The sequence below is a fragment of the Chiloscyllium plagiosum genome, unplaced genomic scaffold (assembly GCF_037043375.1).
Source record: "Chiloscyllium plagiosum isolate Xiang-an unplaced genomic scaffold, Cpla_swu_hap1 HiC_scaffold_12, whole genome shotgun sequence".
Classification (NCBI taxonomy): Eukaryota; Metazoa; Chordata; class Chondrichthyes; order Orectolobiformes; family Hemiscylliidae; genus Chiloscyllium; species Chiloscyllium plagiosum.
In genome coordinates this window covers 36,245,134-36,257,791 of record NW_028270150.1, presented here as the reverse complement: position 1 = coordinate 36,257,791, position 12,658 = coordinate 36,245,134, and the positions used below count along the sequence as shown (strand labels likewise).

The following is a 12,658-nucleotide window of genomic DNA, read 5'->3' as shown; positions in this document are numbered from 1 at the left end:
AAATCATTGTAAATGTTTTCTGCACCCATCTCAACTTTAACAACATCTTTCCTATGGAAGGGTGACAAGAATTGTACACCATACTCCAAAACGTGGCCTCAACAATGTCCTGTCCCAACTCCTACACTTAAATGTTCTGACCAATGAAGGCAAGCATGACAAAAGGCTTCATCACCACCCCCCGCCGTCTACCCGAGACTCCACTTTCAAGGAACTATGCATCTACATCCCTGGGTCTTTGTTCGGCAACAATCCCCAGGGGCCCTACCATTACCTGTATGAGTCTTGCCCTGGTTTGCCTTCCCAAAATCCAAAACCTCATGATCCGGTTTTTCTGTATATTTTTAAACTTAAGTTTCTCAATAAGATTCTCACTTTTTCATGAATTCAATGTTAATTTCCCAATCCCTGTTCATAATGCCAAAAATATCATTCAGTAAGTGACAGCAATGCATTGGGCAAATTAATTTTCACGTCCTGGAACTAATTCCTTCAAGAATACAACCTAGCATCTTGTTTATCATTTTCACCTAATGATCATTTTATTGTTTGTTTAAGATACAGATCAGCCTTTCAGATCCATCACTACTACCATCTAGAAGGGCAAGGGCAGCAGATACATGGAAACACTATCACTGCAAGTTCTCCTCCAAGCCTCTCACCATCCTGATTTAGAAATATATTGTTGTTCCTTCGGTGTCAATGTGAGAATATCCTGGAACTCCCTCCCTCACTGCATTGTGGGCCTAACTAAACCAAATAAACTGCTGCTGTACAAGGAGGCAGCTCACAACCACCTTCTCACGGGTAATTAGAGACGGGCAATAAATAAAAAAGATGGGCTGGCCCAGCACATATCCTCTGAACAGGCTCAAAAGGTAAAATGCTCTTTAGGTACAAGAGGAGGAATTACCATAGGATTATTACATTTCTTAAACAAAATAAAATTTCTTCCTGTACCACGAGATCCAAGAAAAATTGCTGAATTGGAACCAAAATTGGCCTTAGTGTTTGGAGGCAGAGGGTGTTGGTTGAAGATTGTTTGTGTGACTGGAAGTCTGTGTCTAGTGCCATAGCATAAGGTTCAGTAATGGGTCCCTTGCTGTTTGTAGCACACATTAATAATATGGAAATTAAAATGAGAAGTTAACTCAGTAACTTCAGATGACACTGAAGTTGGTAGTGTGGCAACTAGTGAAAGCTTTAGACTCTGGGGAAATATAGACAGCTGGTCAGATGGGCTGAACACTGGCCGATAGAGTTTAATCTTGAAAATGTGAAGTAATGCATTTTGGGTGGATTAACAAGGCAAGAGATTATGTGATAAATGTTCAGAGCCTGGGTACTACTGAGGATCAGTAGGCCTTGCATGCACATCCATAGATCTTTGAATATGAAATAAGTGCAGAGAGGCCAGTATCCCGTCACCAAGTCACCCTTTATTTACTTGTGCACAGTACACTGGCTGTGTGACCAGCTAGCTCGGAGTCAGTCACCTGAACTGAGGAGATTGTAATCTCCAGGTTTTATGATTTTTAAAAAAAAAAAATTACATCCCTACACTACTGCCATTGGTGTTCCTGTTGCCATTTCAGCCTCCCCACAGGTCCAGGAATATTCGATTTAACCTGGTGTGGAGTCGTCTCCCCATCAGCAACTCTGCTGGATGGGATGACACTATAATTGAACTATAATGGTACTATAATTGAACAGTTTGGTATCAATTGCTAGGCCGCTTCTTTAAGCCTGCCTTCAACTTTTTGACCACACTTTCTGTTAGACCATTGAACGATGGATGATACGGGGCTGTCTTTATATGCTGAATGCGATTTGACTTTAGGATATGTTCGAATTCCCTGCTGGCAAATGATGTCCCATTGTCTGTGACCAATACCTCCAGGAGTCCGTGTATCACGAATGATGCTCGCAGTTTTTAAAATGTCATCAGAGTTCACCGAATGAACTTTACACACATTCAACCACTTCGAATGGGTGTCCACAATGAGCAGAAACATTGACCCCATGAAAGGATAGCATAGTTGAAATGCAGCTGAGTGTAGGGTTTACCCAGCCACTGCCACAAATGAGGGGGCGCTGCTGATGGCAATTTTTGTCCCTTGGCACTATGGGCACTGCCACACCAATGCAGCTACATCAGCATCCAACCCTGGCCACCAGACATAGCTTCTTGATAACATCCTCATCTTGGAAACCCCTGGATGACCCTAGTGGAGTTCAGCCAGTATTTAGCGGAACTTTTACTTGGGACAATCTCCCATGTTCCCTATAGTAATATGCCAGCCTTTAAGGTGATCTGGTCTTGCCGGTCCAGAAAAGTAACAATCCAGATTGCGATGGCCCTCCTGTTTCCCCCATTACCACCAGCTGTTTTAGTTTCACAAGGACCAGATCTTTTTTGTGTGCATAGTCAGATATTGTCAGCAGTGACTGGAAATATCCAGGATGTTCAAACCAAAATGCACTTTTCCAAAGGAAGCACCACCGGTAGAGTTTCTGCCAGTGGGGGGGTGGATCAATGCAGCAGCTGTAGCCATTTGGCTTCCTGGGTGGTGTACTAACTTGTACACACCGAGAATAATGGTCCAACGCTGAATTCACCTGGAAGCTATGGGCAGCACTGCCTTGCCTTCCTTCAGTAGCCCTAGCCGGGATTTGTGATCTGTTACTATGACAAGTTCCCTTCTGTAAAAGGTACTGGTAGAATCTCCTTACACCAAAGATGGGTTAGAGGGCAAAGGGTAAAAGAGAACCTGAGGGGCAACTGTTTAACACAGATGGTGTAATGCATATTGAATGAGCTGCCAGCAGAAATTGTTACAGCGGATATATTAACAACATTTAAAAGGCATTTAGACAAATACATGGATAGGCTCGAAGAATATGGGCCAAGTGCAGGGGAATGGGGTTCACGTAGGTGGACATTTTGGTTGGCATGGACCAGTTTGGCCTGTCTCCGTACTGTAGGACTCCTCTATGACTGCCAAACGTTCCTTCTCTATCGGGGCATATTTGTATTTGGCATCTGCTAAAGTCCAAAAGCAAGGGCTATCAAATGTTCCTCTCCATTGGGCCACTGGTGAGCCAACACTACACTGATATTGTACGGGGAGGAGTCGCATGTCAGCATTACCTCTCACTTCAGATCATAGTGGGGCAACACTTCAGATGACGATAGCCGCTTTCCCTAAATACTGCTTCTTGGCTATGTGACCATTTTGCAGGCTGATCCTTTTTCAATAATGGTATAAGGGTGCCAAGATGGAGACTAGGTTATATATGAATTTTCTGTATTAATTCACTAACACAAAGAAAGACCTAAGGTCCGCAACAAACTTGGGAGCTGGGGCTCCTTTGATTGCCCTCACTTTATCCTCCAATGGATGTAACCCAGTTTTGCCAATTCTGTAATCCAAGTAGGTCACTTGGGGCACCTGGAACACTCATTTTTCCAGTCTAAGGCATATGCCCACCTGGGAGAAATGTTTAAGTACAATGTCCAATTTCTCAAAGTGCTCTTTATTGGTCTTCCCTGTTATTAGTATTCATCCAGATATATGGCAACCTGGAGTAGGCCTTGTAAAGATATTCTCCATGGTCCACTGGAAAAGGTGCAGGCTGATGAGGCTTTATTGTATATACCAATATATAAGACTGCCATTTGGGGCAAACCCTTATGGGTATTAATTGTAGTGTACTTCTGGATCTCCTCATCCAGTTGTAATTGCAGCTCAAATCCAGCTTCATATAGAATAGCTTCCCCCGTCCCCGCCAACTTTGCATATAAGTTTTCTATGTGAGGGATCAGGTATCTATCTAGCTCAAGCAGCAGTTTACTGTTTGCTTAAAATTCCTACAAAGGCAAACTGAGCCATCAGGCTTCACAATCAGTACGACCAGTGCTGCCCATTCTGCAAACTGCACTTGTTTTGACGATTCCTTCACTCTTCACTCTCCACTCTCCAGATTTCCACCCCTAATTTTGCCTGCAAGGCAAATGGCACTGGGTGGGCTTTGCAAAATCTCAGAATTGCCTCCTGGTCTACAAGTAAAGTGGCTTTGGCCCCTTTGATAGTCCCAAGCCCTTCCTGAAATACTCCTGGTTATTTCACTAGGACTTTACTGAGGCAGACATTTTCTAATTGAAAAATGTTGGATCAATCCAGGTGAATCTTTCTCAACCAATTTTGCCCGTGGTAACAGCATCAATTGCTTCTCATAGGAGACTGGAGCCAAAAAGTTATATCCTTAATCTGCAACTGCTCCCAGTGTATGTTCTCAGTTTGGCTGAGGTTTTGAGCAAACTTAAGGGCTGGGGTCCTGAGTAAATCTTATTAAAGACAGATTCTGCAACCGCAGATACAGCTGCACCAGTAACAGCCTCCATAGGAACTGAGTGACAATTTAACCAAACATTAATATTAAATCAGTTGTGATTTGGATGTAACTAAGCAAATGAATTGTTCCAAGCCACATTTAGGGGAACTTTCCAAAGTGTGCATGACCTGAGTTTTCTTTCTCAAGTCAGGCCTTGTAAGACTCCTTTGCTGTTTCAAGTCCACATACCGGCAGTAATAACAATGGCTTGCCGGCCCAGATCCTGAAAAACGTTTTAGTCACTGAGCCAAGACTCAGCTTTATTGTGGGGTTCTGCTGTGGGTTGGCCTAGGGTCCCTCTGCTCAGGATAAGCCTTGTGATTGCCAACACTCGCAACATGTTGTCGAAGCTCAGTCGGACAGGTGAAGGTGTCCACTTCCATTGGGATGCCCTGTAGTTCCCATGCTCCTCTTGCCACATCTTCTAGTGATAAAGCCAGTTGCAGTATCTGTTTGAATTTCAGTCAGGCTTTAGCAGGTCGGTGCTTTTGCATTGTTATGTCATTAATCCCAATATCAAATGGTCTCAGCATCTCATGCAGCATTAACTCAAAATCACATGCCTCTACCAGTCATCTCAACCTCGTCAACAGCTGAATAATACCAATCATGTCTCAGAATTAGAGGTGGTTTGGAGTCGTAATATTCCTTAACCAATTCTGTCAACTCTTGAAAGGTTTTAGTGTCTGGTGCCTCTGGAATAGTTAAACCCCTTATAACTGAAAATGCTGCAAGTCCACATGCAGTCAGAAGGATTATCTGTTGCATTTCATCTGCCCCAATGCCATTTGCCCGGAAAATATATTGCATTCTTTCCACATTCTGTACCCAGTCTTCAACAGCAGGGTCAAATGAATCAAGCTTTCCAAATAGAGGCATGATGCCAGAAATGCTTACCCAAACCCCAAATTGACAGTTGCCACTGAGGTAACTGAACAGAGGCCAGTATCCCATCACCAAGTCACCCTTTATTTACTTGTTTCTGGATCAATGGTGCTGGAAGAGCACAGCAGTTCAGGCAGCATAGAGGAGCTTCAGCAAAATCGACGTTTCGGGCAAAAGCCCTTCATCAGGAATAAAGGCAGAGAGCCTGAAGCATGGAGAGATAAGCTAGAGGAGGGTGGGGGTGGGGAGAGAGTAGCATAGAGTACAATGGGTGAGTGGGGGAGGAGATGAAGGTGATAGGTCAGGGAGGAAAGGGTGGAGTGGATAGGTGGAAAAGGAACTAGGCAGGTCGGACAAGTCAAGGGGACTGGAAGTTTGAAACTAGGATGAGGTGAGGGAAGGGGAAATGAGGAAGCTGTTGAAGTCCACATTGATGCCCTGGGGTTGAAGTGTTCCGAGGCGGAAGATGAGGCGTTCTTCCTCCAGGCGTCTGGCGGTGAGGGTTTTTACCTTTATTTACTTGTGCACAGTACACTAACTGTGGCCAGCCAGCTCAGAGTCAGGCATCTGAACAGAAGAGATTCTAATCTCCTGGCTACTTTCTTTTCCTGTGGAGATTCTAATCTCCTGCTTATATTGGTCAGCTCGGGCTTTCCTGATTGATTGGGGTTATTAACCTGGGCCAACAGCCTCATAGACAATCAGGTCAACCTGGTTCCAAACAGTACAGAAAGCAACAGGACAGATGGATAGGATGGTCAAGGTTGCATTTGGGATACTTGCCCTTATTAGTTGAGGCATTGAATCCAAGAGCAGGGAAATTATGATGGAGCTGTACAGGACATTGGTTAGACCAAAGCTAGAGTACTGTTTGCAGTTCTGGACACCACATTCTAGGAAAGATGTGATTGCTTTGGAAAATATGCAGAGGAGATCAACCAGGATGTTGCCCAGACTCGAACATTTCAGCTACATAGAGGAGACCACATCGGCTAAGGTTGTTTTCTTCAGAGCAAAGGCAGCCAATTGTGGTTTACAACATTCTGAGGAAATTAGATTAGGGTAGATAGGAATAAACTTTTCCCCTAAGTAGAGCATTAATTAGCAGGGAGCATAGGTTTAAGGTTAAAGGCAGGAGGTATAGAGGGGATTCAATGGGAAATGTTTTCACTTCACTCAGGATGGTCTTTATCTGGAACTCATTGTTCAAAAGGGTGGTAGAGGCAGTAAACATTACAACATTTAAGCAATATTTAGATGACATTGAAATGACATAACTTACAAGGCCATAGACCAAGTGCTGGAAAACGGGATTAACGTAGGTAGGTGCTTGATGACTAGCATGAAATCAATTGGCCAAAGGGTCTCTTTCTGTGCTGTAATACTTTATGACTCATGGAGTCATAGAGTCAAACAACATAGAAATAGACCCTTCAGTCCATCCAGTCCATTCCAATCATAATTCCAACTGCCTGCTCCTGGCCCATATCCCTCCAAACCTTTCCAATTAATGTACTTTTATCCAAATGTCTTTTAAATGTTGTAATTGTGCCCATATCCACCACTTCCTCAGGAAGTTCATTCCACATACGAATCATCCTGTTTAAGAACTATTTACTCATGACTTTTTTTCAAATCTCTCTTCTCACCTTAAATATGTGTCCCCTCGTCTTGCATTCCTCGTTCTAGGAAAAATACACCGACCATTAACCTTATCTATACCCCTCATGATTTAATAATTTTTCAAAAGTTCACTTCTCAACCTCCTACGCTCATGAAAAAAGTCTCAGCTCTTGTGTTTGAAGGATCTGACACTCATTACAATTAACCGCTCCAAAAAGTATGTACCACATTTTGAGTGTCTCCATCCATGAAGCTGAGCAGCCAATGCAACTGACTCAGATTTCCACCAAGTTGTCTTGAAGTTCCACTTTCTTTAATCATTACTACCTCTCTAAATGCCTGACATTCCTTCATTCAGCACACTCACAATACAATAGGATTCAGAGATTAAAGGAAGACTTGTTGCTGTAATCAAATCACAGCTCTGCACATTCCCCAATCTGTCATTTTCCCCTTCCCAGTTGCCTTCTCCCTTCATCACACTACAGTAGAAAGAATAAGGAGCAATGTTTCTGCCTGTCATCCAGGTATTTGCATTCTCAAAATATTTTTGTTTTCCCTCAGTTAGTCTCCCTTCACTGAAGCTGTTTTCCATCCACCTAATATTCTTGGATCCATCTGCCTTTTCTGATTTTTTTGCACTTCTCCAAGTCTTCTGCCCATAGCTTTCAGCTTTTCTTGCCTTCTCTGTTCCCAAAGATTTTTCAGACTCACCTCACTGGGATCGTCAGTGTCAATTTGGGCGCCTAACTAATAGAGTTGCACTATTTTATCAAAATCTCATCTTAATCCCAACCAATACCTGAAACATTCCAGACTTTACTGACATAAAACATTTTGTTAAACCAAGTATTTCAGGAACTGAATGAAGAAACAGGTTCATAAAGTTCATAAAATTTTCACTGGAAATGATTATCACGTCAGTCCCAAATGTCTTCTTGTTTCTTATTTCAAGTCATAAGCTAATGTGAAAATTCACTCCAGATCTGCAGTCATTTACTCACACAGATTCACAGCATTGTTAAGAGTGTAGAATGGGCCATTCGGCTCATTGATCAACACTGATTCTCTAAGCATTTTAGTTTAGTGCCAATTTTCTGCCTTTTCATTGTACATTATTTCTATTTAAATAATCATCTAATGAATGCTTGAATGCTTTAATTGAACGTGCTGCCATCACACCTTCAGGCAGAGCATTCCATATCCTCACTGCTCGTTGTGTGAACAAATATTTTCGCACCTCACACTTGCTTCTTTCGCAACCACTTTAACACTGAGTTGTCTGGTTCTTGTTTTGTTTGAATGGCTATGTCGCTCCCTATCCACTCTGTCTGGAGTACTCACTATTTTGAGAATTTCTATCAGTTGTCCTCCTAGCCTTTTCTTTAAAGAAAACACATCTCAACTTTTCCAATCTTGACTCATAACTGAAGTGAGAGAAAGTGAGGACTGCAGATGCTGAGGATCAGAGTCGAGATTGGAGTTGCTGGAAAAGCACAGCAGGTCAGGCAGCATCCATGGAGCAGGAGAATCGACATTTCGGGTATAAATCCTTCATCAGGAATGAGACTTGTTATCTATTGCATCTGTTGCACCCAGTGTGGTCTCCTCTACATCAGGGAGACAGGATGCCTTCTTGCAAATAATTTCAGAGAACATCTCTAGGACACCAGCACCCACCAACACCACCACCCCGTGGCTGAACACTTCAACTCCCCCTCCCACTCCGTCAAGGACATGTAGATCCTGGGCCTCCTCCACCACCAAACTGTTACCACCCGACAGTGCCAAGGGTGCTGATGTCAGTGCTGAAGCCACAAAGTTACATGGAACGCCTCATATTCCACCTTGGGACTGTGCAACCACACGGGATAAATGTGGATTTCAAGAGCTTCCTTATTTCCCCTTCCCCCACATTATCCCAGTCCCAAGCCTCCAAATTGGCACCGCCCTCCGGACCTGTCCGTCACTCCCCCCTCTGACCGATCATCTTCTCCCTCACCACGCCCCCTCCCATTTATTTCTCAGCCCCAATCCAAAAGCCTCATTCCTGATGAAAAGGTATCTGCCCAAAATGTTGATTCTCCTGCTCCATGGATGCTGCCTGACATGCTGTGCTTTTCCAACAACTCACTCTCGACTCATAACTGAAGTGACTCATCTCCGGAACAATTTTCATAATCTTCTTCTGCACAATACATTCACGTCCTTCCTATAGTGTTGTGGTCAGAACCGTACACAAAACTCCAGTGGAGATCTCACGAGTGTCTTAAACAAGTTCATCATAATCTCCCAGCTCTTGTACTCTATGCCCCTGTTTATGAACCTAGAATATTATATGCGTTATTAGCAGCTTTCTACCCGTCCTGCCAGCTTTAGTAACTTGTAAACATCCTGGTCTCTCTGTATAAAACAAAAATGTACTATTTTAAATGAGCAATCTCTCCATGTTCTTTGTAGCAAAGAAATAAGAAATATTCAAATAATATGGATTGGTTTGGTGAAGAGGCCAAAGATGGGAGGATGAAATTGAATGTGGATAAGTATGAGGTCATCCATTTTGGTTAGAGGAATAGAAAGACAAATTATCTAAAATGGAGAGAAACTTCAGTGTGCTTTAATGCAGAGGGTTCAGTGTGTCCTTGTGTATGAATCCCAGAAAACTAGAATGCAGATACAACAGGTAAAAAGGAAGGCAAAGAGAATTTTGGCATTTATTACTAAAGGAATAGTGTATAAAAAGTAGGGAAGTGTACTGCAACTGCACAAGACAAAACATTAGTGAACCTGCACTTGGAGCATTGTGTACAATTTTGTTCCCCTTGAGGGATGTAGTTGTATTGGAAGCAGTTCCGAAGAGGTTCACTGGATTGATTCCAGAGATGAGGGGTTAGTCTTATGAAGAGAGATCAAGGCCTTTACATTCTGAAGTTTAGAAGAATGAGAGAAGATTTAACTGCAGTATACAGGGCAATAAAAGGGATGGACAAAGTAGAAAGGATGTTTCTACATGTGGGGCAATCTGGAATGAAGTCATCATTTTAAGATAAGGGGCTGAGATTTAAAACAGAGATAAGGAGAAACAAGAGTGTAATATTTGTAATTGCTAATGACTTTGCAATTTCTACTCACTTTCTTCAATGTCCCTGGGTGCAGCATATCTGGTTCTGGTGCCATGTCACCTCCATGTACCAACAGCTTATCCAATTCAATGGCTTTTTCATTTTAAACCCTTCTAGTGACTGCATGTACTCTGTCTCCCTAGCCTGAGCAGCATATGCCACTTGGTAAAGACAGATGCAAAGTATTCAGTCAACACCTCAGAAATGTTCTTTGTCCTCTCTTCAATACACAACTGAAACAAAACCTAACTATGAAGAAAACCCCAGTTAGGACATAATTTATGTCTGTAGTTGACACATTTTCTAACAATATTTGGATAAAGGTATTGTGCTAAATGAACTGATATGCAACGTATGGAATTGTGTGCTAGTGCAGATCAATGCCAAGGTTGTGGTCAGTATTGGGTTGAGGGGACTGGGTGGTTTGCAAGTGCATGAGCTTTAGAAAGCAGGAATTGGAGGTCGTGATAGAAGAGAGAATGGAAACCTTTTGGGGGCGTGGCCAATTGAGAGAATCACACATAGATTTAAACAAAGAACTTACTTGCTGCCTACCATATGCCTGCTTTCCCTGAACTAATTCAGGGGAATCCAATTTTGCAAAGTGATGATATTGGGGCTCATGAGTCCAAGTAGTGTTCAAAGAGGGTCAAGCCAATTTCAAGGCACTTTTCTATACTTAATTACACATTACACCTGCTGCTTTATACTCACATTATGGTAACATGATGCCACCACTTTTTTGATAGAGTTACTGGTCAGTAATATTATGGGTTATTCTCCTCCCCTCAGAAAAATGGTGTACAGAGTAATCAATCTGCTCTCCTTTCTTCAGGGTGTTGCCAAAGTTCTGCAAAGGTTACTGCATCAGATCTGAGAACCTTTAAGGAAACTCTGCCATTCTTTTACTTCTTTCCCTACTTCAGTACATTTTGATAGAATTCAATTAGATTGGGCCTTAACTGAGTTCATTGCATATTTGAATTTTAAATTGCTTAAAAATAAAAGCATCACAAAAAAAGCCTGCACAGAAGAAATCAAAGGAAATAGAAACTGGGGTTGATTTAACATAGGTGACCTATTTTCTATGACACATTTTAAACTAGCACACAAAGTCAAAATCAATTCATTTTCTATTTAACTTTTCCTTCTAAGTTTAATAGCTTGGAAGGTACTTAAGGGTTGGAGTCAGGAATTCACAATTGGCTGACAAGTCTAAAGGATGAGCCTCTGATTGACCTCAGGGTTTAGTCAAGTTCCTCACAAATACCTATCTGAAAAGTCACCGTAAAAAGGTCCTGGAAAGTTTAAATGTAGCTCTATTTGTACAGCCAAGTGTCATATCTGTCTCTATACTTTAATGCCTATAACAGATCTGAATTCCAGCATTGTGAGGAATATTCTTGGAAACCGTGGAAACCAGGAACTGTAGATGAAATACCTGGATGAGGGTGTTGAAGACAAGATGAGCAATCATAGTTGCTAAAATGCAAACTTTTTCTTTCAGTCGGTATAGGCTGTAATAGATGGTTAGCATGCACCAAATCAGGCTCCAAATTATCAAAAGTAGAACACCATTAGAACTGACCAAAGTGGCTCAGTACAATTTACAAGCATACAATATGACAAAAAAAATAACACCTTCCAATAATATTAAATGGTTAATTATTTAGTAACAGACCATATTAAAATACTGCAATCTGATCAGCTGAAGTGTATGGTTAATTTTCAAAGTCAAGAAGCCCTGAGTGCAAGTGGTTTAGTGTTACATCAGTCATTCTGGTAGGTCATAGTGGATTTATCTATTAGCGTGTGACATTAAAGGGGATTTAACTATGACGAGATCTACACTAGAATCTAGAATTTGTTGAACAAGTTAAAAAGTAAGTAAAATGTGATAACTAGTAAAAGAATAATTGAATAACAGTAACAGCTTATACACAGTATAACTTAACAATCTGTGAAAAACTCAAGACTTAATAGGCTTTATCTTTCACGCTACAAGTTGAGTTTGGTTTGAATTTTGTTCAATACTTCATGTGTAATAAAAGTATTACTCAAATAGAATTCAAGCAGACAGAATTAGGACAGACATAATCAATTCCAGATAAGCAGATATTCAACATTATCACTCAGAAAAACTAGACACATCTTGTTCATTGCAATTGTGGATAATTTTTGATTCAAACTTAAAATCTTCTATATCATCCATATTAAGGGCATTAAATTAAGTCAATTCAATTCCAAAGTTCATCTGAAAATTCACACGATTCAGAAATATGTAACGCGTTGGTCTAATTTTCTTTTCGATTGACTTCATAGTTTTAATTGTTATCCTTTTTGTTTAGCTCTGTGCCTGACAGAACACAGGAGCAAATACATTTTGAATATATCTGGGTTACTGTAATCATTTACAAAACTTTTTAAGTGTTAATGTCTGACATCAGTTTACTATACCTGAGATCTTTCACGGAGAACAATGTTTTTTGAAAAAGGAAGAAACATGGACCTAAAATGGCTGCAGTGATCATGTGACCACAGATGGAGGTAAACTTTGAGAGCCCTTTGTGGAATAAATGAAGCCACCTGCGTTGGAATTACCATTCTTATCTAAATGAAACAAAGCAAATGAG

The 12,658-nt window shown here is 41.4% G+C and overlaps 1 protein-coding gene across 2 annotated transcripts in view; it reads right to left on the bottom strand.

Moving 5' to 3' along the window:
* The window catches only part of col8a1a (collagen, type VIII, alpha 1a), a 140,151-nt gene that overhangs the window by 73,780 nt on the left and 53,713 nt on the right, over positions 1 to 12,658 (bottom strand). Inside the window, exon 2 of one of the 2 annotated variants that reach the window (XM_043701142.2) lies at positions 12,483 to 12,635. The exons of the other annotated variant lie outside the window; for it this stretch is intronic. The gene's annotated coding sequence lies outside the window, so the exon portion shown is untranslated. The remainder of the gene's footprint in view (positions 1 to 12,482; positions 12,636 to 12,658) is intronic. 2 annotated transcript variants of the gene reach the window in all.